A 27,307-nucleotide genomic window follows, 5' to 3' on the forward strand; every position below is an offset into this window, starting at 1 on the left:
TTTTCAGATGCAAACTGCATCCTGGGGATGGGGCTCTGGGGTGGGGCGGAGAGAGCCAAGGGCAGGAGACCGGGCCGAGGTCCGGACTGGCCCGCTCTCAGTCCAGCATTGGAAGCAGCAGGTGGACGCGGGCCCCCAAGTGACCTCATGCCTGAGTCTGGCTGCTGACCTGAAGTGCTGGACGGAACCAGAGTGACCGTGAATGCCACTGCGGCCATGGAACAGGAACGTGAGTCAGACGCACACACGTGGGCCATAGCCGGCTCCTCAGCTCCTCAGCTGGTCTGCAAGACGGCCCTGGGGATCGGGGCGGGTGGACGCCATGCGGTAATTATGCTCCAGTTTTGTCCCAGAATCAGCCACAGCCACGCTGCAAGCGGAAGGACTCTGCACAACGTGCGGGAAAACTGGGCATCGGATCTTGATGAACCCCCTCCCTGCCATCGGTTGCACCGATGCACCGATGCGTGCCACCGATGCACGCGCCATCGGACGTGCAGCCCAGCACGCGGCTGCCCCCTTTCTATTTGGTGTCGACACTGCGGCCCGGAGGGCGGAGACAGAGAGGCGTGACCACAGGGCTGGGTTAAGATAACTGAGCTTATGCCAAGAACCAACTATGTACTTCCTTTGTGGCTCAGCTGGTAAAGAATCTGCCTGCAACGCGGGAGACCTGGGTTCAATCCCTGGGTTGGGGAAGATCCCCCAGAGAAGGGAAAGACTACCCACTCCAGTATTCTGGCCTGGAGAATTCCATGGACTGGACTGTATAGTTAGTCCATGGGGTCACAAAGAGTCGGACACAACTGAGCGACTTTCACCTTCACTATGCTAAGAACCAGCTATGTACAACACATACTATAACTCAGACAGAAAACAAGCCTACGGTTACCAAAGGGGACGTGGGGAGGGAGAAATGAGAAGTTTGGGATTAACAGATAGAAACTACTAAATATAAAGCAAATAAACAAGGACCTACTTGGAGCACAGAGAACTATGCTTGGTATCTTAGAGTAACCTATGATGCAAACGAAGCTGTAGAAGAATCTATGTAGATGTATGACAATCACTTTGATGTACCTCTGAAACTAACACAACATTGTAAATCAACTGTATTTCAAGTTTTAAAAAGCTGAAATTAAAAAAAAAAAAAAAAGCACTACAGAAGCCACTTTTTGCCTTTAAGAATGTGAGAGTGCCAAAGAATTGATGCTTTTGAACCGTGGTGCTGGAGAAGACTCTTGAGAGTCCCCTGGACTGCAAGGAGATCCAACCAGTCCATCCTAAAGGAAATCAATCCAGACTATTCATTGGAAAGACTGATGATGAAGCTGAAGCTCCAATATTCTGGCCACCCGATGCGAAGAACCGACTCACTGGAAAAGACCCTGATGCTGAGAAAGATTGAAGGCAAGAGGAGAAGGGGATGACAGAGGATGAGATGGTTGGATGGCATCGCCGACTCGATGGACATGAGTTTGAGCAAATTACAGGAGATGGTGAAAGACAAGGAAGCCTGGCGTGCTGCAGTCCATGGGGTCACAAAGAGTCGGACACGACTGAGTGACTTAACAACAGTGTAGAAGCCACATGTCCAAGGGCACCCACTTAAATACAATCCTATGGCCTCCTCTTTAATGCCCAACTGGCTTTGGACTTCATAAAACCCCTCCCTGGCCTTGTCCAGGTTGGGGTGAAGCCTCCTTTCCCAGCTGTGCCCCCCGAATCTCTCCTCTTCAGGGAACGAGGCTCCTCATCCGAGGCTGGAGCCCCCTGTCTTCCTGGACGCAGCTGCTGGCTGGGGGGCCATGCCCTCAGCGCCTCGAGGCTGGAGGGGAGACAGAGCCTCACTCAGATGACCACCTCCTGGGTCCCTGAAGAGCCCTGGTCCCACCCCTGTGCTTACGGGGGCGGCAGCGGCATCCTCTGAGGCCTTCAGGTGGGCAGTCCCCCTATCACTGGGAGCCCCGGGGGACTCACTAAGCAGGAGGGTGCGGTCCATGTCATGACTGCTCCCGGCAAGGACAGACGTTGCTCTGGGGACCCAAGTTCCGGACGGCGATATCCCTGAGCTTCCTGCTCCCCTGGGATCGGCCGGCGCCTGCTTCCTCCAGGACATTCTGCACCTGGTGTGGACCCCTGACACCCTCCTGCCCAGCACCATGGCCCCTCACCGTGGGGTTTCCCATAGGGTTGGAGCCCAGTCTACCTAGCCTTGGGGTGCAGGGCTCACCGAGGTTTCCAGGAGGCAGATTTTGGGGGGTTTTGCCACAACTTGAGTGCAAGAAGAGGACCTGACTTCTCAGGGCAAATCCCTGTGTAAACTGAAAACTCCCTCTTGCTGGACAGACCTAATCCCCCCACAGCGGCAGCCCCCGCGGGACGCACATACCCCTGCATAGCCCCCTGCCCCATACCAGAGGAGCCAGCGGGTGGGCAGCAGGCACCATGGCCCTCCTCCCCTCCTGTCTGCCTGCCGCCCCCTGCAGGGGCTGGGAGGATGCTAGCTCTTAGAAGCAACAAAGACCCCAAGCTCCAGCACTCCACTTCTTTGCCTTCTCCCCACTTTACAGATGCAGTAACTGAGGCGCCGAGGGTGAGCTGGCTCGCCCAGGACCACGTGGCCGGTTGGCACCAACCCCGACTCCCAGGTCACCTGGGGCAGGCGTGCTGGGCCCCCCTGGGGGTCAGCCCACCGTGGCGGAGCTGCCCTGACAGCCAGGAGAGGAACTCTGGAGAATGTTTACGAGGCTGTGGTCTGTACGGCAGGGAAGCCCACGGCCTCCTCGCACCCCGCCTGCAAGAGCCACGGACCCTCTGGGTGGACGGGCCACCCTTCTTGCCTCCGGTCCTGGGCTGGGGTGGCCGCTCCTGCCGCTCCTCCACAGCCCGATCCATGAGCACCTACTGTGTGCTGTCCGTGGCCCTGGTCCTCCCACAGCCCAGGGGCTGTCTGCATTTCAGCGGGGAGCCCACAGGCTCTTCCTGCATGGTTCCTGGCACCCACCCAGCCTCCGGTTCAAGGCCTTATTCACTGCTGACCACCTGGGCAGGAACAGGAGCCCTGCCTTCCAGGCCCGTTTGGGATAACCGAGGGGGCAGCCCCTGAGGACCCCACGTCAGGCTGTGGGCTGCCCAGTCACAGCTCCACCTGTCCGTCCCCGTGGTTTCTGGGGAAACTGGTTCTGTCGGCTGCGTGGAGAAGGAGGTCCCCGAGTCAGGCGGGACCAGGCTGGAACTGGGCTAAGGGCCCCCCAGGTCCTGCCGTGGTAGGGGCGGTCCAGGAAGCTGACCCGGCATCTCGGGGGTGTGGCCCCCACCGCTGCAAGCCCTCCAGTCTCACCTCCAGCCCCTTTGCTCACCGGACCCCCAGCGGACCCCACCATCTGGCCCCAAGCAGACCCCACTCGAAGGCATCCAGCTTCCTGGGGCCAATGTGTCAGTGTGACATCACCCTGAGCCACAAGACATGGTGGGGGGCACGCCAAGGGCCCCCAGTGAGACCAAAAGAAAAACGAGAAAGAAATGAAAACCTACGTCCACAAGCAGTGTGTGCACACACACATCCACGGCGGCCAAGATGTGGAGGCAACCCAGACGTCCATCAGCTGGTCCTCGGCTAACCCAGCTGCGGCCCACCCACACTATGGAGAGCTCGTGGACATGGAAAGGGATGGGGTGCTGAGCGGTCCCATTTAGAGGAACCACCTAGAAGGCCCGACGCAGAAGCGATGATGGATGCTATTTCTTTAAAAAAAAAAAAAAAAAACTCAAATTTTCAAGATTTCCATTGATCACAATCACTGGGCCCAGCCTCTGGCCAATCTCAAGCTCCGGGGCATGGACCCACAGCCCCCTCACTTGTGGTCTGCAGACCCGACCAGTTCTCCAGACACAAAGCGGTGGCCACCCAGGTCAAGTCCCACCACTGTGCCTTGTCCAGTGGAGGACAAGAAGTGTTAGTCGCTCAGCCGTGTCTGAGTCTTGGCAACTCATGGACGGTAGCCCACCAGGCTCCTCTGTCCATGGGATTCTCCAGGCAAGAACACTGGAGTGTGTACCCATTCCCTTCTCCGGGGATCTTCCCAACCCAGGGATCAAATCTGGGTCTCCTGCATTGCAGGCAGATTCTTTATCATCTGAGCCCCCAGCGAGGTTCGGGGAAAAGGTCCTGAGACCCCTGACAACCCCCACTGGGGCTGAGAAATGCCCCCCCACCCCACCCAGGGGAGGAGACAGCACAGGGCTTGTCCTCCAAGTTCCGAGACCTAAATCTGGGTCTGTCCCTGAAACACTGGTCACACCATGAAATGACAAGTTCTAAGGCATGCAGGTGCCTCGTGAGCAGCAAGTGACAGCTAGAAATGAGAGCAAGAGCGATGGGGGATGCAGTGACCACTTGGAGGCTGACTCTGGGTCAAACATGTCCCTCTGGGTTGGGGTGAGCTTTACGGATACCTGCTTGCCAGGGTTTCAAGGGGCAGCCTCAACCCAGACCCCACGGGCAGCGCCCTTCTGGTCTCAGGAGGGGTCAGACCCCGGATTATCTGATGTGTGGGGGAGCCCACGTGCTGAGACCACAGGGCCACCCCCTCCAGGCTATCCTTTCCGACGGGGGCGGGAGGTTTGACAATCCCCCTCCCCCAGGCAGTGAAGGTCAGTGGGAGGAGACAGAGGCCTGCTGGCTCCACCCAGCAGGGCCTGACCCAGAGGGCCTTCCTCCTTCTGCAGGCTGGGGGCCACAGCAGCCTGGGTCCCTGTCCCCCGCTGACCGTAGAGATGGCCGGACACAGTGGTGGCTTCACTGCATCCTGAGGCTTTTGGGGGAGAATTGACAAGTTTCCTCCAAGAGGGGCTGTATAGGAGTCCTGGGGCGGCTGCAACAGAGGACCTCATGTGGGCAGTTGAAACACAGAAACGGATTCTCTCCCAGGGTCTGAAATCAAGGAGTGGGCAGGGCTGCATCCTCAGAGGCTCCTTCCTGCCGCTTCTGGCGCCCAGAGCCCCAGGTGCCCCGGGACTTACGGAAACTTCCCTGCTGTCTCTGCCTCCCCTGCGGGTCTCACACCTCCCTCGCCTTCCCCTTTCCTCCTCAATTGCTGGACTCAAGACTCCACCACATAGTCTGGGATGACCTTGGCCACGACCCTGCCCTGAACTACACCTGTGAATTCCTCATTCCAAGGAAGCTCACGTTCACGGGTTCCGGGTTTAGGACTCAGACCCCAAAAGCGGGGCCACCATCCAACTCCCTGCAGGAGTTTCTGGGGCAGCCCAGCAGAGACCCAGGGTGGGGTGAGGGGGACCGCCACCCTCGCCTGGCCCGCAGGAGCCCCGGGGGCCCTTGTCCCTCCGCTCGCAGCCAGGCAGGCCCTTCCTGCTCACCCGGGTTAGGCCAGCACCCACCAGAACCTCCCCGTCCCCCATCACCCTCAGCATGGCCACCTGTACCCCATCAGCCCTTTGATTAACCTCCTAGGGCTCCAGCCCCAGACCCCCACCCCCGGCCGCCCCCCATATGGAGGACCCCCCAACCTCCCCTCACAAGCCCCTGGGAGGTGTCAGCTTTCTCACTGGGCCAGTGGCCCCAGCCCCGGGTCCCAGACGTCCCTGCCTCTGGTCTCCTGGATCCTGGGCCGGCGCTGGATGCCCCCTCCTTCTGTTCCCCTCCAGACCTGGCGCTGGCCATAGCACGTAGCTCAGTGTCCCCCCCCCCCACCCCCCATAAACACGCACTAAAGCTTTCAGTGAGCCAGCCCTGCCCCCAGCCCAGCAGGCTGGGGACCCTGAGGCTGGGAGGGGCCGTGTCCCCTGAGCCTGCACATCCCAGGGCCGTGTTCTTGGGGGCCTGAGATTCACAGATGAGATATACGGGAGGTATCACACCCTCGAGCTCCCCCCAAACCCTGACCCATCAGGAACTGAGGGGCGTTTTTACAGGTGGGTTGGGCTTCCCTTGTAGCTCAGTCAGTAAAGAATTTGCCTGCAATGCAGGAGATCCGGGTTCAATCCCCGGGTTGGGAAGGTCCCCTGGAGAAGGAAATGGCAACCCACTCCAGTATCCCTGCCTGGAAAATCTCACGGACAGAGGAGCCTGGTGGGCTGCAGTCCATGAGGTCACAGAGTCGGGCACGGCTGAGCAACTAACACTTCCTTACTTACAGGTAGGTCAGGCAGGGAGGGGGCCCGAGGCTGACCCAGAACCCAGGCTGGACGGAACCTGGGCCTGTGGGCCTTCTGGGATGAATGGAGGTCCCCCACGTGCTCTCTCCACATGGTCACCAGGGGAAAGTCACGGCACCCGCAGGGCCCCTGGACCGTTTGGGCGGGCTGAGGGCTGTCCCACCTACAGCGTGGTGGAGGGGACCACTCACCCCTGCCTGGGCCCTGCCAGTCTAGGGCCCTCAGCCCCAGGCGCCCAGAGCAACTGACAGTCGTTCCTAGCTGACACTCATGTCGGGGAGACCCCTGGACGGCCATCTGGAGCTCGCGGAGGGTAGGGAATGAGCAGTGCGTTCTGCGGGAGGGTGGAAAGGGGGGTTCTCTAAAGACCTGGGGGCCACTGGGAGGGAGGGGGAGAGGATGAACGTGAGACTCCCGAGAGGGCGCTGGGCTGCAGCAACGGGCACGGCTGCTGGACCAGGAGACAGGTGCCTGGCTGGTTCCGACCGCCCACCTGTGTCGGGACCTGGGTCGCTCGTCTTCCCTAGAGCCTCTGAGCTGCCAGCATGTGGTGATGGGAAGCCGGTGGGTCTCCTCTGGGGAGAGGGGTGATCCTGGGCCCACAAGAGGGTGGCGTTGGCCTCCACAGGGCCTGGCCCAGAGGAGCAGGGACCCCGAGAGGATCGGGGCATTAGGGCCCATTTACTGAGGGGGCCCAGCGCCTCTACTGCTCATGTGTCCCTGCAACCCTGCCTACCCCTCCTGCCCTGTGCGGGGTGGTGGGGGGAGCTAAGACACGGCTCAGCTGAGCTCAGAGGTCCTGGTTCTCCAGGGCCCCCTCGAAGCCCAGAGATGAACACAGGTCCTTCTCCTCCAGGGGGCAAGGGCGTGCACCGGGGACCCAGGCTGGGGGAGACCAGGGGGTGGGGGCGGGTGCGGGTCCCAGCTCTGCCTCTGGGGGTTGTGCCCAAGCTTTATTTTCCAGAAGCAAGACCAGGGAGATGGATCCGAGGGCTCAGCCCTCCCCTAGCTCCACAGCAAGAAGGACAGACTGCGGGTCACAGGGAAGGTGGTTTCTGTGCAGACGCCAGGTGCAGGACCAGCCGGACAGCTCACCGGGTTGCCAGGACACCAGGGTGGTGTTGTCCTGCAGCTGAGCTCCAGGCGGCCCGCTCTCTGAGTGGCCTCAGGAAGCCTTCTCCATTGGCAGAGGCCTCTCTGGTCTGGCCAGGCCCTGTCTGGGGACTGGGGCTGGACAGGGGTCTGCAGGGGCCCAGGTGACCCTGGAGGAGGCCTGGGGGGAGGGGACATTTGTCTGCAGCCCTCGGGTCGGATGCCATGTCCCCAGATGGCTGACAGAGCCTCGGACTCTGCTGGTCAACCTGACTTGACCTTGAGCGTCCAGGCAGGGCCTGGCCCAGGGTGACAGACCATGGCCTGCCGGTCAGCAGGAATCACCCCTTTGTGCGCCACGGGTCAGCCCAACGAACACCCTTTGGGCACACGGCCCTGAGATAGACGGACAGAGAGAAGGAGGACAAAGTGTGGCCTCTCTGGAGGGTAGTTGGGGAGTGTGAATCAAAACTGCCAAGCACATGCACCCCTCGAGCCCACGACGCGACTTCCAGAAATTTACTACAGGGTGTGAGATCTGTACAATCGATATCTGTGCCAGGAGCCGTGTGGGAGGATTTGCTCTGCAGGCCTATTTTCAAGAGTGAAAACATCCATCGGCAGGTAGGAGGCAAGTAAACCAAGGGTGATGCAGCAAATGCTAAACACAGCCAGAGTCCATGCTGCGGCCATGGAGACCATGCTGTTGACACGGAGACCACGCCACAGACACACCACCATACCACAGACACGGAGACCACGCCACGGACACGGAGACCATGCCACGGACATGGAGACCACTCCATGGACACGGAGACCAGGCTGCGGCCATGGAGAGCACACTGCGGCCACGGGAACCATGCCATGGACACGGGGACCATGCTGTGGCCATGGAGAGCACGCCGCGGACATGGAGACCATGCCATGGGCACGGAGATCACAACACGGCCACGGAGACCATGCCACGGCCATGGAGACCACGTCGCGGACACAGAGACCACACCGTGGGCATACCACCATGCCATGGACATGGTGACCACACCACGGCCACAGAGAGTGTGCCACAGCCACGGGGACCATGCCACTGACATGGGGAACCACGCCATGGACACAGAGACCACGTCATGGCCACAGAGACCATGCCGCAGACACGGAGGCCACGCCGCGGACACAGAGATTGTGTTGCAGGCACAGAGATTGCGTCACGGACACAGAGACCACACCACAGACACGGAGAGCACGTCGCGGCCATGGAGACCATGCTGCAGACACAGTGTGGAGGAGGCGGCCGTGACATGGCGACTCCGGGGCAGGGTGACATAAACGACCGACAGCCCACTTGACCTTTTTGGTCTCGTCCGTGTCCCCACAACGAGTGTGCATCGCATTTAACGCAGAGCATGCCCCCAGCAGAGCTGGCACCTGCCCGAAAATAAATGAGAAGCCAGAGATGCTGGGCCTGGAGGGGGGCTCGGGGGAGACAATCTTTGCAAGGGCAGGTGGCCGAGGGTCCTGCAGGAGTGTGGACTGGCCTGGGGCCCCTCCATTGGGTCCACCCGGACCCCCTCTTCAGCAGCCAGCATCCCCCAAGCTGTCCCATGCACACGCCCCCCACCTCCAGGCTGGAGTGGACCAGAGCCTGTTCTCCAGCTGCCCACAGCTGCGCCAGCCCCACTGAGAGGACATCAGCTCCAGGCACCCCCATCCGGCAGGTGTCTGCCTGGGGCCACTCCCCAGCCCAGGGCTGCTCCCCCATCCTGTCCTTCACACAACCTCCCCGCCCCCCAATCTTAGAATCCCTGCTGCAGAATCCCCTCTGTTCCTGGGGGCAGGGCCGCCGTGTGGGGTCCCGGGCTTGTCCCTGCAGCCCCAGTGCCAGGGAGCGTGCGGTGTGTAGCAGGTTCTATCGGAGATGTTCCCTGGGCAGGAGGGGGCATCTGACCCAGAGGGATGTGTATACAGCAGGCACCCAGGAACCAGACTCGACTGACTGAGGCCATGATGCCTTCTCCACCTTCGGAGCTGCTCCGAGGGGCCAAGAAGAGACTGCAGGGGGTTGGGGGGGACACTGCAGAGGCAGAGGCTGGGGACGCAGGGCCCAGAGGCCCAGCAGGTGTGGAGGAAACAGCGCTGGAGTCTCTCCTGGGGGGTCTCTGGGGAGGATGGGCTCAACCTCTCCGGGAGCTCCTCAAGGTCACGGGGGTGTCCGGGGTGAGACCTTCCGGAACCTTCCCCACTGCCTTCTGCTCTCCAGGGCCGTGTGTGGACAGCCAGGGGACCCTGTCCCAGGAGCCCCACCCTGAGGGCCGGGCCCCCCACCGCAAACGCAGGCTCTGGGGGCAGTTACAAAGCAGCAACGAAAGCAGGAGAAAGCAGGGGCTCCAGGCAGGAGATGAGGACGAAGGTCTATTTTAAACCCAAGTTCAGGGAGATGAGAGGCAGCCGCACCCGGGGGCAGTGGTGGGGGGCCACGGGGTGTCGCGGGAGTCTCGGCTATACCGACCTCTCTTCGGTATTTCACATTTTCCTGCCGAGTCGAAAGGGACAGCCTTAAAGCTTGCGCTTGAAGGGCCCAGGAGAGAAGTCATAAAAGCCTTGAGGCGAGAGAAGAAATACACACAACGTTACAGCCCCATCCTGCCCCAGCAAGCTCATCCTGAGTTTAAAAGGCTGAAAACAAGCCAGGTGCCTCTGAGGACACCGAACGGATGACACCGGTGGATCAGAGGCTGCACACCCCCCGAGACGAGGACGGTCAGAGACACAGTGATGCAGGTTCAGCGTCAGCAGCGATACAGAGGGAAGAAGAGCCAGGGGTGTCGCCTGGGGTCCCCAGTGTCCGCCCCCCCCCCCCCAGGTGGGCTGCAGTGTCCCGAAAGCCCGGACGCCCAGGGGCTGGGCCCCAGCCTGGCCCACTGCAGAGTGGCCTGGGCCTCCAGCCCGCCCTGAGCCTTTGGGAGGCTCCGGCCTGAGGACCTGGCTCTCCCAGGGGTCCAGGATGTGTCCCCTGATTCACAACGTCTCCCCAAGGTCAACCACACCGCGCCAGAGGCCCCGAGATGGGAAACTGGCAGAGACTGGGAGCCAGGGTCCAGGTGCTGCCCTCGGCTCCCAGAGGCCTGGGCTGGGGGCAGTGACCCCTGGGAGACCACCAGTCCAGCGTGTCTCCTGCTGGGCGACCTGGAGAGGGCCATGATGTGAGCTGGGGCAGGGGGTGCCGGCTGCCAGCCCCCTGTCACCTCCTCCCCCACCACCGTGATCACCCCCAGAACTCTGCTAGGCTGCCACGTGGCCAGTCACCGGCTTGGAGCCCTGGCAGCCCACGGGGAAGCGTCATGGCTGAACCGCACACTTGCGCCCGCTTTGGCTGGGTGCCCACGGCAGCCTCTCTCGGGCTCCGGGGTTTACAACCTCTGGGGCCTCCCAAGAGGCGAGAGGCGAAGCCAGGCGCTGCCTGGAGGTGACGCCAGTGGGTCGGTGGCCTGAGCCCTCAGCTCCTGCACACACACTCACGCCCTCCCCAGGGGGAAGGCCGCCCCCTCACTCCCTTCCCTCCTCTTTGGTCGTGAAAACAACCCAGCTCTCGACGGCGTGGCAACGGGCACTCGCTGCCCTGGCCAGGCGCTGGGCAGCTTGGGGCACCACCAGCCTGGTCTCTGGGTACTGCCGAGGGTGTCCCGAGTGCCAGGGACTGGCACACGACTGTGCACGGGCCTTGTCTCCCCACCCACCCTGACTGCTCACCACACACACACACACCCACACACACCCATACACACACACACACACACACACACACACACACACACCCACACACACGCGGATCAGGGATGATGCAGTTGCCCTGTTAGTGTCAGCCCAGCCTTGGGGTGCCAGCGCCCCAGGTCTGGGCAGGAAGGCCTGGGGGACTAGAGGCGGTGCGCTCAGGGCCCCTGCAAGTCACCCTCAGGAACCAGAGCCCCAGGGCTCCAGGGAGGGGCTCGCACTTTCCCCTTCTGAGACGGCTCTTTTTTGAAAGAGTGTTTTTCGGTTCCCAGGTAAACACGGGTGATGCAAGTGCGGCTGTTCTCCCCGGGTTCACTCCCCAGGCCCGGGACCCACTGAGAGCCTGGCAGGCCGGGCAGGGACGAGGGGCCCTCGAGGGCGGAGCAATGACCGGGTGTGGAGCGGGCACGCCTGGGGTGCCCAGGTCTCCCAGCTGAGCAGGACACAGGACGCAGGCAGTGGAGAGCCCGGAGGGGCTCACGTCTCAGGGGCAGGTCAGCGGCCAGAGGCCAAGGACCACAGTGTCCCCCCTCCAGACGCCGGGGCCAGCAGCTTGTGCCCAGCGAGTGGGCGCCGTGAGAGCTCACGGGATGCACGCTGGGCCGGGGAAGCCGGACACGCCCCCTCCCTGGTGGAGAGGCCCCCGCGGTCAGGCCCGGCACTCAGCCGGGCACCTGAGGGGTCTGTGCCTCTCTGGAGGCCCCGATGATCTCGTCTGTATAATAAGGCAGCGCCCTGATCCCACCTCCAGGATTGCTGGGAGGACAACACAGCTGCATCTGTGATGTCACCCAGTGTCCCCAGAACGCCACCCCCTTCCCACCCAGCAGTCAGCCCGAGCCCGGCTCCTAACCATTGCTTCTCCAGGAGTCTCCACAAGCTCCCGGCCCCTGCCCACTGTGGCCACACTCTCCTGGGTGCGGCGGGCTGGAGGATGGCATCCCAGAAAAGATACGTGGACATCCCGACCTCAGGGGCTGCAGAAGTGACCTCCTTAGGAAACAGGGTTTCTGTAGACATGACCGAGTGAAGATGAGGCGGTCCTGGAGCAGGAACCCTGGTCCAATGACCGTGTCCTTGTTAAGAGGAGAAGAGGCCACAGAGACCCAGGAGGAGGCCAGGTGACCGCAGAGGCAGAGGCCGGAGGGAGGCGGCCACAAGTCCCCAGGGCCCCCAGTGGCGGGGAGATGCAGGAAGAGCCCTCCTTCGGAGCCTTGGGAAGGGGCCTGTCCCGCCAGGACCTGGATTTGGGGCTTCCGCCTCTGGACCTGGGGGTCCGTTTTGGTTGCTGTAAGCCACCAGCTTGTGGTCCTTGGTCAGGGCCACCCCAGGCCCTCACACTAGGAGCTCGAGGCCAGCCTGAACTGAAGGTGAGTGTGGACGCTCCGAGGACGTGGCTGAGACACCTGGGCCCCTAGGCCCCCTGCTGAGACGGCAGGACTGTGACCTCTCCACGCAGCGGAGCACACGGACCTCAGACGGAGCTGACCCGGGCGCCTCTCCCCGTCCCCACCTGGGACACATCCACACCGGCCCTGCCTCGTCTGTGCCCACGAGAAGCGGGGCTGAAGGCGGGCACACCACCCTGGCCCAAACCGAGCAGAGAAAGCCGGTGCTCCCCGGAGAACAGCCTGCCTGTCGCTGGGGAGGGTCTCCAGGCGACATGGGGACGCTGCGCCGGGGCCACCTCCCAGGCTCCAAGCAGGAGGCTCTCCGTCCCCCCTGCCCACTCCTAGGGAAGAGCTGGTGCTCAAAAGCCCCTGGAATTGGCCATTGAAGTCCCCTCTGCCTCCCGAGCCAGACCCGAAAGAGCACATCACACTTTCCTAAGACGTGGGCAGACGCCGGATGCAGCTGGGTGACGCGGGGAGCGTGAGTCATCATGGGTCTTAGTGGGAAAGCGCCTCTCTCTCCAGTTCACTTTCCAGCCTCCTGATGGTGTCAAGGGAGAGAAGTCTGGGTCTTTATGTGGCTACGTCTCTGCGAATCTCTCTACTTAACAAAAGCAGGGCAGCCTCGGGCGCAAAGCTGCAGCAGACAAAACATGGGGCAGCATGACCCACGGCACAATCTGGTGTTTCGAGCTCGCGGTGCTATTAGATCACCTGCTATTCATTACAGGTGAGGGTGATTTTCTAATCGCAGCAACAATTTAGAGTTTCTCATAGATGCACATTTACTGAAGTAAAAATAAACGAGTGGACTTAATCATGTTCTAAAAACACAGTGCAAATAGATGGGGAAAAAGTGGAAATGGTGACAGATTCCATTTTCTTGGGCTCCAAAATTACTGCGGATGGTGACTGCAGCCACAAAATTAAAAGACACTTGCTCCTTGGAAGGAAAGCTATGACAAACCTAGACAGAGCATTAAAAATCAGAGACATCATTTTGTCAACAAAGGTCTGTATAGTCAAGGCTATGGTTGTTTCCAGTAGTCATGTGAGCGCTGGACCATAAGGAAGGCTGAGCACCAGAAAATTGATGTTTTCAAATTGTGCTGCTGGAGAAGACTCTTGGGAGTCCCTTGGACAGCAAAGAGATGAAACCAGTCAATCCAAAAGGACATCAATCCTGAATATGCATTGGAAGGACTGATGCTGAAGTTCCAGTATTTGACCACCTGATACAAAGAGCCAACTCATTGGAAAAGACACTGATGTTGGGGAAGACTGAAGGCACGAGGAGAATTGGGTTCAGAGGATGAGATGGTTGCACGGCATCACAGACTTGATGGACATGAGTTTGAGCAAACTCAGGGAGATGGTGAAGGACAGGGAAGCCTGGCGTGCTACAGTCCATGGGGTTGCAAAGAGTCAGACACGACTTAGCGACTGAACAACAACAATGACCCAAGTCTCTAAGAAAAGGGTTAAATTATTTCTTATTTATACCTAAGGCTGCAAGGCATTGTGTGTAAAGCTTTTTAGAAAGATTTCCCCTGCATGTGGGAAGGCTTATAAAGGTCTGGTGCTGAGCAGGGGGAGCTGCTCTGGCCGGGGGAAGGCCCCCACGGCCTGAAGGAGTGGCTCCCTGGGGGGCACAGTTCCCACGGGGTTATTCCTGCCTGACAGGCCAGCGGGGGACCGGCCAGAGGCGGGATGGTCTGGACTGGACTGGGAAGTGATGAATGGCCACGTTGGGCAGAACAGGCTCACCAGAGATAAACAGCAAGTTCTTTATGCTTTCGAGATTTAAAAATAAACTGGAAAATGACACAGTTTAAAAATAATGAACAGGCGGGAGGACAGTCATTTGCCTGTGTGTCTTCCTTCCAGCATTTGTTAAACCGCAGTTTAAAAAACAATCTGCAGCTCTGCTGGACGGCAGGGACACGAGCTGGTGGGAACACGAGCTGTGGGGGCCGGAGGCGGCCCCCCGAGGGAGAAGCCCCTCAAAGACCCACTCGGTGCGGAAGAAGCCTCTTTTCCCTCTGCTGCGCTGAGAGCTCTCGGTAGGAAGCCCATAAGGTCAGACCTACTAGGTGCACCCGGGGCCACTCCCTGAAACAGCCTCTGCTACTCCCAGCTGAGGGTCTGCTGCCCGTCCTGGCCTCTGGGTGGAGGTTTCCATGGGCCCCCCTTTGCATCCTCCAGGAGCCCGTCAGCTCTGGTAACAGGGAGGAGCAGGGGACCCCCGGGGAAGACCCCCGCCAGCACGGTAGGGAGCAGGCGCTCTGCCCCGAGGACTCCCGCACACGGCCGAGGGCACAGAAAGGTCTGTGAGCGTCGGGACAAACAGCCCGGTGGCTCAGCGTCCCCTTGACCACCCAGCCCACCAGAAGGGCCACATCTGGTTCCACGCAGAGGGTGTCTGCTGGACTGGACAGCAGGCAGTGGGGAGGGGAAGCCCAGACGCTGAGGCTGCGGGTGGGGGGCTGTCCGGCAGGCGGGAAGCCAGGGAGCAGCGGGGCCCGGTGGCCGTAGGCATGCTGACCCCACAGGCGCCTGCGACTCGCCTCATCGGACTCCCTGCCCACAGGTGGGGCTCAGACCCAGGTAAGCGTGACTGGCTGTTTATGAGAGAACCTCATATGATGTGGGCCTCTGGCCCCATCCCAAGTCCAGGCACTGGAAATGCTGGCCAAGGGCATCCGGGCAGATACAAGACCATCAGGATCCAAGGGAGTGAAGTCCGAAAACATTTTCAGACATTTATGGGTTTAAGAGGCTCTGATCACTGCAAAATCTTATTCCCTACAAACATTTGGGCCTCGCAGGAAATAAAAATAGAAACACACCCCAGGAACCCACTGATGAGTCCTCCCTCTGTGCTGGGGGCCCAAGGTCATGGTCATGGCTGAACTGCATCCCCCAAAGCCCTGTGTTGGGGTCCTGACCCCCAGGACCTCAGAATGTGGCTGTATTTGGAAACGGGGTCTTCAAAAAGGTGGTTAAGGTAAAATGAGGTCACTAGGGTGGGGTCCTGATCCCACAGGACTGGGGTCCTTACAGGAAGAGGAGGTCAGGACGCAAACACACTCAGTGACGACCCTGTGAGGACACGGGGAGGAGACGGCCGTCTGCAGGCCCAGGAGCGGGGCCTCAGGAGGACCAGCCCCGCCCACACCTGGGTCTGGGGTTCCAGCCTCCAGGCCTGGAGACAAGGAGCGTCTGTGGTCTTTGTTACAGCAGCCAGAGCTGACTAATACGCCCACACGAGCAGGCTTCCCCGAGCCAGATGGATCAGCGCCCAGTGCCCTGGGAGCAGAGACATCTCCCCGGCCACACCCGGGGAATGCAGGAGACAAGGTTTCTCTCCCAGGGTGGACGCCCAGCACAGGGACCCGAGTCCTGCCGGGGCCACTTCCCAGATGGTGCCCGTGGTCCAGGGTGTCCCCCAGCTCCCAGAGGACTGGGGTACCAGTGTCACCAATAGGGCTCTGCACCCAGGTCCCAGGAGACCAGCTGCCTTCCACCAGCAATCTGCTTCCACGTGGAAATAACCATGGTCAGGGTCTTGGCCCCCATCTGTGTCCCAGGTTTGGCGTGGCAGGGGTGTGTGTTTCAACCTGGGCCCCTCCTCGCTCTAACCAGCTCTAGGCAGAACCTGCAGACCCTCAGCCGGACCCCACCCTCCCTGGACCCTTGCAGTCACAGGTTCAGTCTATGTTTTTCAGCTTAACTGAGGTGTAATCAGCAAATCAAACAGCGAGATACTTAAAGATCTGTACGTCATGCTGATCTGATACATGTCCCAGCGAGAGAGAATTCCTCCCGTCTAGTTAATTAGCACATCCGTCGGCTCATGTATTGGTATTTATTTTTTCTTGGTGAGCACAGTTATGTTCCACACTCCCAGTGAATTTCAATTCTACAACAGTGCTGTCAGCTACAGTCATCACCTCACACGTAGTTCTTGCTCTTAATTAACAGAATGTGCTGGTCACCGAGCGACCCCTCGGGGGACCCTGGTCAACATCTTTGTGTGCCCTTGGGAGCCAATGTTCAGCCTACAGCCGACGCAGAGGGGGAGCAAAGACCTCCCTCCAGAGGGATTCAAGGCGACAGACAGTCCTGGAGGGTCTCCAAGGCCAGGAAAGTCGAGGGATGCACTAGGAAAGCTCATCTTGACCCCAGACAGCGCAGTGAGCTGAGGACCTCACCCCACCAGGAGACACAGCCCCTGTCCACCCGCCGGGCTGGGTCCCCATGCCCACCCCGGTGCTGGGAGCTTTGTGACTCTTCAGCGCCACCCGTGGCGGGGTGTCCTTCTCCAAAGGAAAGGCTGGCTCCCCTCTACGTGCGCTGGGGTGTCCATGGCAGCCACGTGGCCCCATCCAGTTGGGCTGCTTACGTGCTCCCCCTGGGACCCCGAGACCTCGCCCCAGGCCGATACCCCAGAGGAGCACCTGCCTATGTGCCCCAGGAGACCCAACATAAGACGGTATCAGATGGAACCTCCCCAAGGCCCCTCAACAGAAGAGTGGGCCTATGAAAGAAGTGTAGTCACTCAGTCATGTCCAGACCCCATGGACTGTAGCCCGCCAGGCTCCTCCATTCATGGAACTACCCAGGCAAGAATACTGGAGTGGGTTGCTGTTCCCGTCTCCAGGGGATCTCCCTGATGGAGGGATGGAACCCAGGTCTCCTGCATTGCAGGCGGATTCTTTACAGTCTGAGCCACCAGGGAAGCCCAAACCCAGGGCTTAAGTCCTCACTTATTGATGGAAAATAAGGAAAGTGAAGGGGCATGGGCACTCAAGACCACAACAGCCAAAATAAGCTGCAAAGGCTGCGTTTTTGGGATTTTGCAGCTCCTCCGTGACTCTGGAATTACGGGAAGTAAGAAGGGGGTGAAGGCAGCGTGACTGTCATGCGATAGCTGTCACACAGCCAAGGGGCCTGCGCTCGTCTCTGGACTCAGCCAGATACTGCAAAGGCGCAGGAGCACGCAGGGGACGTCAGCTCGGCACCCCCATGGGGGACCACGGAGGCGGGGGTGGCGGTCAGTTCCCATGCTGGAACTCTGGGCTCTCAGCCTGAAGCAAGCAGAGCCAGAGGTCAGGACCTTGACGAGGCGGGATCGGTCTTATTCTTTTATGTGGTTTCTGTGTGTAAACCTTTCCCAGCCATTAATCATTAATCAAAACTGTAATCAATGATAAGGAATGATCCCTCCCGGCTGGCAGAGCCTCGGCCGACGCGGGCCGGGCGGCTGTGCCATCTGGGAGGCCAACTGTGTGCTTCAGACTTGTCCTCCTCTCATCTCCGAGGCCGGCGCTGCCGCGGCCCTTTTCACAGATGGAAAAACTGAGGCCTGGAGCTTAAAGGACTCGCCCAGGGCCCCCTGGCTAGTGACGTGTCCGAGCTGGGGGGGACCTCTCGCCTGGTTCTTGGACCACTGAGCCCACGATATAACCACCACGCAGCTCGGCATCCATGTGGTCCGACGGGAGGCTTCGGAGCCCCCACGGCAAGTCAGGAGCCCCCTCTCCAGGCCGCTGCTCACAGTAGTCTCAGGGCATCTGGGTTAATGAGCTCCCGTGACCCGCCTGCCACCGCCTAAAACAAAACACCCAAACCAAACAAACAGGAGCAGCCGCTCACTGACCCGTCAGCAAACAAGTGACAGTTTCCCAGCAAGCGGGCGGAGGCGAGAGCCTGGCCCGGGGTTCCGGCCCGGAGACCGGCCCCGGCCCCAGATGAGAAGGGACGGTCTGGACAAAGAGGTGGTGTGTCCACAACGGAACGTGGCTCAGCCACGAGAGAAGATGAACGCCTGCCATTTGAGGCAACACAGATGGACCCCAGGGCATCATGCTAAATGAAACAAGTCAGACGGAGAAAGATAAACACTGCAGGGTCTGACTCGCATGTGGAATCTAACCAACAAACAAAAAACCGGAAGGACAAGCCAAAAAGACACAGAGAAGGGCAGTGGTTGGGGGGCTACGGGCGTGTGAAATGGGTAAGGGGGTCACCGGTACGGGATGAGACGGAGACCATCCTATGTGAGCGCGCTGCGGAGTATACAGAGCTCGAAATACAACATACACAGCCGGTACACCACGAAGCTGACATCCTGCTGAAAACCAGCGTCACCTCAGTTTAAAAAATATTTATAAAGTGTAATATGGTACGTGCTAAATCGCTTCAGTCATGTCCGACTCTGTGTGACCCTACGGACTGCAGCCCGCCAGGCTCCTCTGTCCATGGGACTCTCCAGGCAAGAATACTGGAGGGGGTTGCCATAGCCTCCTCCAGGGGATCTTCCCAACCCAGGGATCAAACCCACGTCTCATGACTCCTGCACTGGCAGGTGGGTTCTTTACCATGAACACCATCTGGGAAGCCGCCCTTAATACAGTATATTTCGGGCAAAAGAGAAGCGCAGACAAGGGGCGAGGTGGACCCACGCAGGGCCAGCAGACAAGGCGGCGGGTCGGGGCTGTGCTCCCCAGACGCCTGGTGTGTTCCCCGCACGCATGCCTGGTGCTGCCAGGTCAGCGGGAAGGGCGCTCCAGGCCGGGCATCAGCGCCTGCTAAGGCACAGAGGTGCCGATCACATCAGAGTGAGCGCCCAGCAACCGGGGAGAGCAGGGCAGGGTGGGGCTGGGGTGGGGCTGCCCCAGGCAGAGAGGGGACCAGCCCAGCGCCAGGCAGCTGGAAGGTTCTCCTGCAGGACAGGCCTCCGCTGCTGCTGATGGGGGAGACGTCCAGCCCACGGAGGGTCTGCGTGGGAAAGAAAGCGGGCAGGGCATGGACGAGGTCCCCGTGGCAGGCCGAGCACTGAGACTACAATGCGGGTGTGTTGGGGGGGACGCCTTCCCCTCTCCCTGGGGGCCTCCAGAGCTCGCTGACCAACCAGCAAGGATGACCCACCCTGGCCACTCAAATGGACAAGCAACCTGGCCCTGTTCCTGAGTGTCCTCTCCCTGCAGGCCACCCAATGGGGCTGAATTCTGAGGTTTCTGGGTCAAGGTGTCACCTTCTGGCAACCACAAACTCTCCCAGCCTCTCAGGACCAAGGGCTGGGCCTCTTCCCATCCCCCTCTTTTTAAAAAACTTGATAGTATACTTATTAGAATACATAGATTGGTTAGACATCTGGATTAAAATGGTAAAAGGATTTTCATACAGTTTTTAGGCACGATACACATTGTTGTTTACAATAGCATCAGTTACTGTACTTGGATTTGGGATTTGGGGAAAGATAAAACTCATTCAACCTTTGGGTCCTGACCTGTGGGTCCTGCCCCCCAGGGGACCCGTCCCTAGGGCAGGCAGCTCAGTTCCAGAGACAGCACGGACACCACAGAGCAGGGGCCCAAGCGGAAGCAGTGTGGGTGGACTGGAGTGGGTCAGGGGTCTTCAAAGTGGGCTGCCGGCTCCGTTCCAGGAGAAGCAGGTGGAGGATGCAGGAGGGGCACCGGGTCCCCCAAAGGGCTCACGCGGGGCGGCCCTCGTGGGCGACTGGCAAAGCCCCTCCTGTCCTGCCCCAGGACTGCAGGGACTGCGGGCAGCAGCAGGCGTCCACTTCAGTGACACGAAGTCCTGGGTGAAGCCGAGGGGGCTGGGGAGAGATTTCCAACCACAAGTCTTGTGGCATTCACACTTTTGAAAATGAGTGGACACCTTCTTCCACATAAAACCTGCTAGAACCTTCAGGCTATAAAGCAGCTGGAAGGGCAGGTGCTGGGGACCCGAGCCCTCTACAGATGGGCCTCCGGACGCCCCCTCTCTCCAAGCTCCTGCCCCGGGACTCCCCGTCTAAGGGGGCAGGAATGTGGGACACAGGATGGCAAAGATCTGGGGGCCTTAAGGGAGACCTATGGATGGGGCTTCCCTGGTGCCTCAGACAGTAGAGAATCTGCCTGCAATCCAGGAGACCTGGGTTCGGTCCCTGGGTGAGGAAGATCCCCTGGAGAAGCAAATGGCCACCCACTCCAGTATTCTTGCCTGGAAAACCCCACAGACAGAGGAGCCTGGCGGACTACAGTCCATGGGGGTGAAACATGACCGAGTGACTGACACTTTCACAGATGGGGAAACTGAGGCCTGGTGAGAACATATGGAGATCTTGCCATTTTCGGTGGTGGTTTCCTCGTCTCTTTAGTGAGAGCTGGATGGACCCTGTGAGCCCTAGGCTCTCAAGCCCCACTTTGCTTGGGGAAGGGAGACGGAGGCCTCAGGTGAGTATCTGCACTCACTCAGGACACCAGGACGAAGGCCGCTTCTGTGGGTCAGTTTGCACGCAGGAGACGGGCCACCTAGGTGCGGGGGGCTGGCGCTCTCTGTCTGGGGGCGGGGTCCTCTCTCCACCTGCGCTCCCCTTTGGGCTTTAAAGTGAAGCCTCAGCCCCCCCTGCCCTCCCCAGACCCCCAGGCCCTGCCGCATGCCTGGCCAGCGTCACCAACATGTGGCCGATGGTCACCCACCTCCTGACTTCTCTTGGGACTGAGGAGGGCCCGGGTTACACACAGGAAACAGAGCTTTGGAGAGGAAAGAAGCTGCTGGCCCCAGGGCCTGGGCTAGGAATCCCGGAGCCTCTTCCTTGGCTCAGCCCCCAAATCCACCGTGATGCCTGGTGCCATCCATCCGAGACCCACCTCCAGAACCGGGCCTGCACCAGGGCCCTGGGGGCCAGCCAGCTCAGCCCAGGCCAGGCCAGCAGACGGGGTAGCAGGGATCCAGACTCCCCTCAGGGACAGGGTTATGCAGGAGGGCCTGTCCCGTCCCTCAGGGTGGCTGAGCGCTGACCCAGAGAGGGCCTCGGCCGGGGCACCGGATGTGGACGGCGAGGTGTCCCCAGCAGGCCCACCTAGGGGCTCGTCTGCAGCCACCTCTGGCCACACTCTCAGAGCCCCGCCCCAGAGGCCACACTGGCCTTTAGGTTCCACCTGGGAGGTGGCCGGGGGTGGAGGAAGGGGGACTCCTCCCATCCCCCATCCTTGGGGTTGGGGTGACGAACCCCACAAGCTCAGGGTCCACAGGAGGACGTGCAAGGGCCCTGGACCTCTGGGTGTCCCCCAGAGGGTGAGTGAGGACTGACTGTGAAGCCCGCCCCACACCCAGTCCAGCAGCAAAGCCGTAAGAACACATTGAGCAAACGTGTCAATAAATAACAACGGAGGCCTGTCCCTGGGCTCTCTGACCTGGAAGGTTCCGTGCTCAAGTCTGTAGACCTCAGGGGCCGGTCCCTCCCCATCCCCGCCCCGCCCCGCCCCGCCCCGTAGGGTGACCCCTGAGTGGGGTGGGTGAGCGTCACCCTCCCCGGACAGGCCAGGCAGGTCTTGTGCTCGCCGTTCACCCTCCGGCTCCTCCCTCTGGCCTCCTGGGGACGCGGCTCTCCCAGAAAGGGGAGGTCGGAGAGAGCCCCGAGGAGCTGCCCCTGCAGCCAGCGCAGCCCCAGCGACAGGCCCCCGGCAGACCCCGGCCCATCCCCGGGCTCCGCCGTATTCACTCCAATAGGCGGGCACAGGCGGCCCCACCGCCCCACCCTCCCCACGCCCTGCGCAGGCCTGGCCCTTTAAGCCACTCCCCCTGTGCCGTATTCACCCCAATAGGCGGGCACATCAATAACGCCGCCTGAAACCTCCCACGGCGAACGCGCCTTTACTCAAGTGGAAGCTGCTGAAAATGGGCTCGCGCTGGCTGTGAGCCAGCCAGCAAGGGAAGGGACAAAGGCACCGCCCCTGCCCACGGTTGGTCAAGGACCGGAAGGCTCCCTCCCTCCTGGCTCAGAAGCAGGCCCTTGGCTTGTTCCATCTCCTCTGGGCCATCGCCCCGTCTGCCTTCCTGGGGACTTGCCTACTCCTGGTCCCCAATCCCCCCTCGCCTTGGACAAGGGAAGGTGACCCCCAGCTGGTCACAGCGGTCAGGCTGGCCAGCGGCCTGTGGGACGGGGCGCCCCACAACCCCCCTCCATGTGCTCATTAACCTGTAGAAGCTCCTTCACTGGGTTATGAGTGGCGCTGTGCAGCTGGGGGGCCTGCACAGCCCTGCAGTACCCCCATTTCAGCCAGGGTCAGAGAGGGCCCGGGCAGCTTAGGCCCCCCTCCATTCAGCCAGTAAGTGTCAGGCATCCCCCCGCCAGGTCAGCTACTCTGCACACGATCCTTCTAATCCAGAAACGGCAGGACCCCTGGGGAGGGGGCAGGCTGGGTCCATCCATCCTAGGACAGAGGGCATGGGCCGGTCAGGAGTCCTGCCTGCCGATGCTGGTAAGGCCCACAGACCAGGAGGGAGATGCAGGATGGGGTGTCCCTGGGCAAAGACAATTCTTTGCTTCATTTGAGCACCTACTGTGTGCCAGGCCAGGGGTCAGAGCCCCAGGGGACACCAGCACCTACTGTGTGCCAGGCTGGGGGTCAGAGCCCCAGGAGAACATTAGCACCTACTGTGTGCCAGGCCGGGGGTCAGAGCCCCAGGGGACACCAGCACCTACTGTGTGCCAGGACAGCGGGGCAGAGTCCCAGGGTACATCAAGGCAACGAGTAAAGGATAACCCAAGCGCCAATATGTCGCCTGCCGTGGGCCCACCCTGGCCCAGCTGCTCTCTCCGTATCCATCCACTCAACTGAACCGATGCAGGATGCAGGTGGTTTCAGAGACGAGGGATCACAGTGCTGAGAAACGAAGCCTCGCACCTTGGAAGGGAGGAGCAGAGGCCAGTCTGGAGAGAGGAGTGGGTGGAGGGTGGACTTGGGAGGTGAGCAAAGTGCTGGCTCTGAGGCTTTTGCCACGGGTCCCTTGGGGCTGGCCAACCAGGCTCATGTCCTGTGCCGTGGGAACAGCCTCTCACTGGTTTCATGACCCAGATAACCTTGGCAATTCTCTGATGGCCCTGCGCCTTCCCGGGGCCCGGCCGGGTGGTTCTGGGGCTCCTCCCAAGGGTCCTCGAGCCTCCCTCTGAGAATCCCAAGGGCCTGTGATGCAGGCGCAGGGATTCGCTCCTCGGGGACTCCTGGGGGCACTTTCAGGCGGCCCCACGTCTTGGGCCTGCAGCGCTTCTTACCTTGACGGCCGATTCCCCAGCTACCTCACTGAACAAAGAACTCGAAGCCGGAGTCCTTGTGTCCCAGACCCAAGTCGCATCTAAGCCCTGGCCTTCGATGGGGCCTGACTTTGATCCTGACCACAGAGTGGGTGCCCACTCCCCTCAGTGTGGACACCAGGATATGCCAACTCTACACCCACAGGCACACAGGAATCCTGGCTTGGAGCAGCTGTGATGCTGGAGGACACATAATCCAAAGTCCAAGTCCTTTGTCCTCAACCACCACCACCTTCCCTGGACGAGTTCTATCCGCTCACACAGCTCCCCAGCCACTGAAGGTGACGAGCCATCAAGGCCAGCCGCAAACCTGCAGAGCTCATCCCGCGGGGCTTTTTCCTTGACCCGCAGGCTCATGGGGCAAGCCCAGCCCGGACAGCAGCCCTCTGTTCCTCTGTGACGGCCTTGAGCAGCACGCCTGGCCTCGGAGGGGCAGTGCCGTCCTTCTGCGCCGCTCAACCCTGCCCCCACCCCCTGACGGTGCCCCCCTGGCTCCCTTCCACTCCAGGGAGCAGCCAGGCAGCTCTACCCGACCTGTGGACCCCTCCCTTCAAATCCAAAAGATGGGGATCCTTTTGCCACGCGCGCCATGCGCCCCGGGACAGCTCCCAGTCCCAGGGCTCAGGCCTCACCCGTGTAACTCTTCCTAGCTATGGCTGCACAGCTGTCCCCTGAGTGGACGGGAAGCGGGGCGGGCACGCTTCCATCCCCTTGGGTGCACTCGTCCACCTGCGCGTTGTGTGGGTGTGCACACACGCACAACTGCATGCACACGCACCCACTGTGGCTTAACCACAGCATCCACGGGAAGCGCGAGTCCCCCAAAAACAGCTGCCGAAAATACCCAGCAATCTTCAAACCACTGGCCTCTCACCCCGGTTGTCTTCCCTCCTCCAAGTGCAGCATGTCAGCGGACTGTCACAGTTGAGGACGCTTCCAGGAAGGCAGATTTCAGGGGAGAAACCGACCCGGACCTTCTAAGCACTGTAAAGACCATCCTAGGGGAGAGGGACTGCAGCCGGCATTCTGGAAAGAGCCGGGAACAGACCTTTGGAGACTCAGCTGATCCCTCAGCCCGACTGACCCCCGGGCCTACGAACGAGGGGCTTTGCTCCGGCATCCAGGATGCATCGCCCCCATGGGTCCATGTCGGCACGGCGGCCTCCCCAGGACAGGGCCCAGGACTCCCGGCAGCTGGAGGGCCTCCGCCTGGCCCATCTGCTTTGTCACCACCTCCAAACACAGCTGGTAAGACAGACCGCACAGACACACCGAGTGCCTGCCCTCCTGGCAGCCGGGCCCTGCCCCGCACGTATGCAGGCAGACAATGGGACCGCAGGCCTGGGGCCCGAGGGGAGCTGTCCAGGCGCCCCCCAACCGCAGGTGGCCTGCAAAACCCGTCAAGTTCAAGGAGTGGCGCAGCCACACACAGCCAGGGAAGTGGGTAAAAGCCACGGGCCAACCACTCTGCCTGCCATTGTTGAGGGCAGGGCTCTGCCGTCTGGGACCCAGCCCACCCAGCCCACACAGGTCCCCGCCCGCAGGCTGGGCCCACACCCTGGCTGGGACCAGACTGCGGCTGGACCCTGGGGGCATCCCTGGGGCGGGGGGGAACCACAGAGGTCAGCCTGTAAAAGGCACCTTGAAGGGGCTCCAGCAAACGGGCAGACACACATACAAATTATCTCTGGTGCAGACCGAGGAGAGAGTTGGAAAAACCTTCAAATAGTGAGAGAGCGGAAACCCAACCAGCTGCTTGGCCGGGGCCTGGCTCAGGCCACGATGAGTTGGGGCAGAGAAGCCCACCTCCCCGTGGCCGGGCCTGTCCACACCCCCAGGGGCCACTCGGAACCCCGATTCCAAGGTCTTCCACAGCAGACTGCAGAGCTTGGCGGGGGTGGGTGGTGGGTGGAGGGTTGATCCAGACAGTCCCTGGGGGCCCCAGCGGGCAGTGGCTGCCCCCCAGGGCTGCTGGCACCCCCACCCCACATCCCGATCTCCCCCGACACCCAGGCATCCTCAAGCGCACAGGACCCTCATGCGGACTCACGTCCCCGGAACCATGTCTGAGGCTCCCTGTCTTCAGGGGCTCAGTGGTCTAGAGAAGGAGCGGGGTGGGGACAGCAAAGGTCCTCCCCCGAGCTCAGGCAGCCTCAGTGAGGACACAGACCAAGCCCAGAGCTGGGAGGCCAGACCCCAATCCAGATCCCAAGCGAAGGCAGCACGCCCCCTCCCCGCAGACCCTGCCCCTTCAAGACTCCCTGGGTCTGGGCTGAGCGGGGACACAGCAGTGGCTCCTCCAGGCAGCCTCTTTCAAGCCCCCCAAACTGGGGAGCCCGGTTACCCGCCGCGCCTCACGTTCAGCACCATCCGCCCCGCAAGCCGCCCGCGTCCGCGATCGTCCCGCGCCACCCCGGGCTCCCCAGGGCCGGCCACCGTCCCCCGGGTCCGCAGACTCTGGCACGGGGGGCTCCCCCGACCCCGCACCCCCCCCCTCCCCACCCGGCGGCCGGCTGGACGCTCCCGACCCTCCGGGCCGCAGCCCCTCCGGCCCCCTCCCCGCCAGCTCCCCGGCGCCTCCGCAGCCCCGCCGCCCACTCCCCGCCCGCGGCGCTCCTACCGTGAGAAGCGGGGCGCGCTGGGCCGGGCCGGGCCGGGCCGGGCCGGGCGCGCGGGGGCTCAGCTGGCGACGCGGCCCGGCTGCAGGAAATGCCAGAAGACTGATCCAACCGCGGGAGCGGAGGGAGGGAGCGCGGGGCGGAGGAGAAGAGGGAGGGACGGAGGGCGCGGCGGCCGCAAAACCCGGGCGGGATCGCAGTGCGGAGCCGGCGCGCCTCGGACCCCGGCCCCTGCCGGGCTGCGCCCTGCTCCGCCCGCACGCTGTGGGGCTCCTCCACTGCCCCCCGCCCGCCCCGCGACGGGGGCGCGGACCCTCCTCCGGAAAAGGGGTGCTGGCGGTGATGGGGTCAGCCTCCAGGGTGAGGGGTGTGGGAGGGCCCGTCGTGGTTACAGATGCTTGCAAGCCTCCAGCCCCCCCCCCCCCCCCGGCAGCCAGGATGTGGGGAGACCCCTCTCTTTCTGAGCCTAAGACTCTTACCAATTCTCCCCCAGGTGGAAGCCACCAGGGCACAAGAGGAAGCCCAGAAACCCGAGCCCACTGTCCTTGTCCCATGTGTGTGGTTGGATGGACACTGCTTCACACCCAGGGTCCTAACAGCATCTCTTTCTCAGGATATGTGTATATATATATATTTTTGTTGTTGCCAGGAGCCCGCCTTCTTGTGAATTTTCTCATGTGTGTCCTTCTCACCCCTTCTGCCCTGAGACCGTTTTAGATCCTGAAGCCTTCCTGTACACATAAGAGGCTCTAATTCTGCTAAACAACCCCAGGGGGAGCGGAGAAGGTCAGGGGTCTCCCCCAGCCCTTCCCGGGTGCCCCGGGACGGTCACAGAGCCTGCTGGGGTCCTCCTCTCGCCCTGTCCCCCAGGGGAAGACCAGCTGGAGCCGAGCCCACTCACTTCCAGGCCTGGAGGACCAGGTAGGGTTTCCAAACTCTCAGCCACTCCCTTCCAAGGAGCAGGACTGACCCTTGGCTGAGCCCCGGCACCTCGTGTTAATGGAGCGTTCCCTGAGCCTGGTGGTCAGGGGGAAGCAGCTTGACCACCCGGCGAAGCTGGGGGCTACCCAGGGAGGCCCCTCCAGGCCCCTTGAGTTGGAGCAGGCTCTTGGGAGCGGTTGCAGGACTTCCTACCAGAGCTCTGCCCCAAC

The 27,307-nt window shown here is 61.4% G+C and overlaps 1 protein-coding gene across 2 annotated transcripts in view; it reads right to left on the reverse strand.

The window, feature by feature from the left end:
• The window catches only part of OSBPL5 (oxysterol binding protein like 5), a 67,236-nt gene extending 41,020 nt beyond the window's left edge, over nucleotides 1-26,216 (reverse strand). The window contains exon 1 of one of the 2 annotated variants that reach the window (XM_061161496.1): nucleotides 26,159-26,216. The gene's annotated coding sequence lies outside the window, so the exon portion shown is untranslated. Of the gene's footprint in view, nucleotides 1-21,637; nucleotides 21,645-26,158 lie in introns of those variants that run through there. The other variant, XM_061161506.1, reaches the window with a different exon arrangement.
• Between the last annotated feature and the right edge of the window lie 1,091 nt (nucleotides 26,217-27,307).

The sequence above is a fragment of the Dama dama genome, chromosome 2, assembly GCF_033118175.1.
Source record: "Dama dama isolate Ldn47 chromosome 2, ASM3311817v1, whole genome shotgun sequence".
Classification (NCBI taxonomy): domain Eukaryota; kingdom Metazoa; phylum Chordata; class Mammalia; order Artiodactyla; family Cervidae; genus Dama; species Dama dama.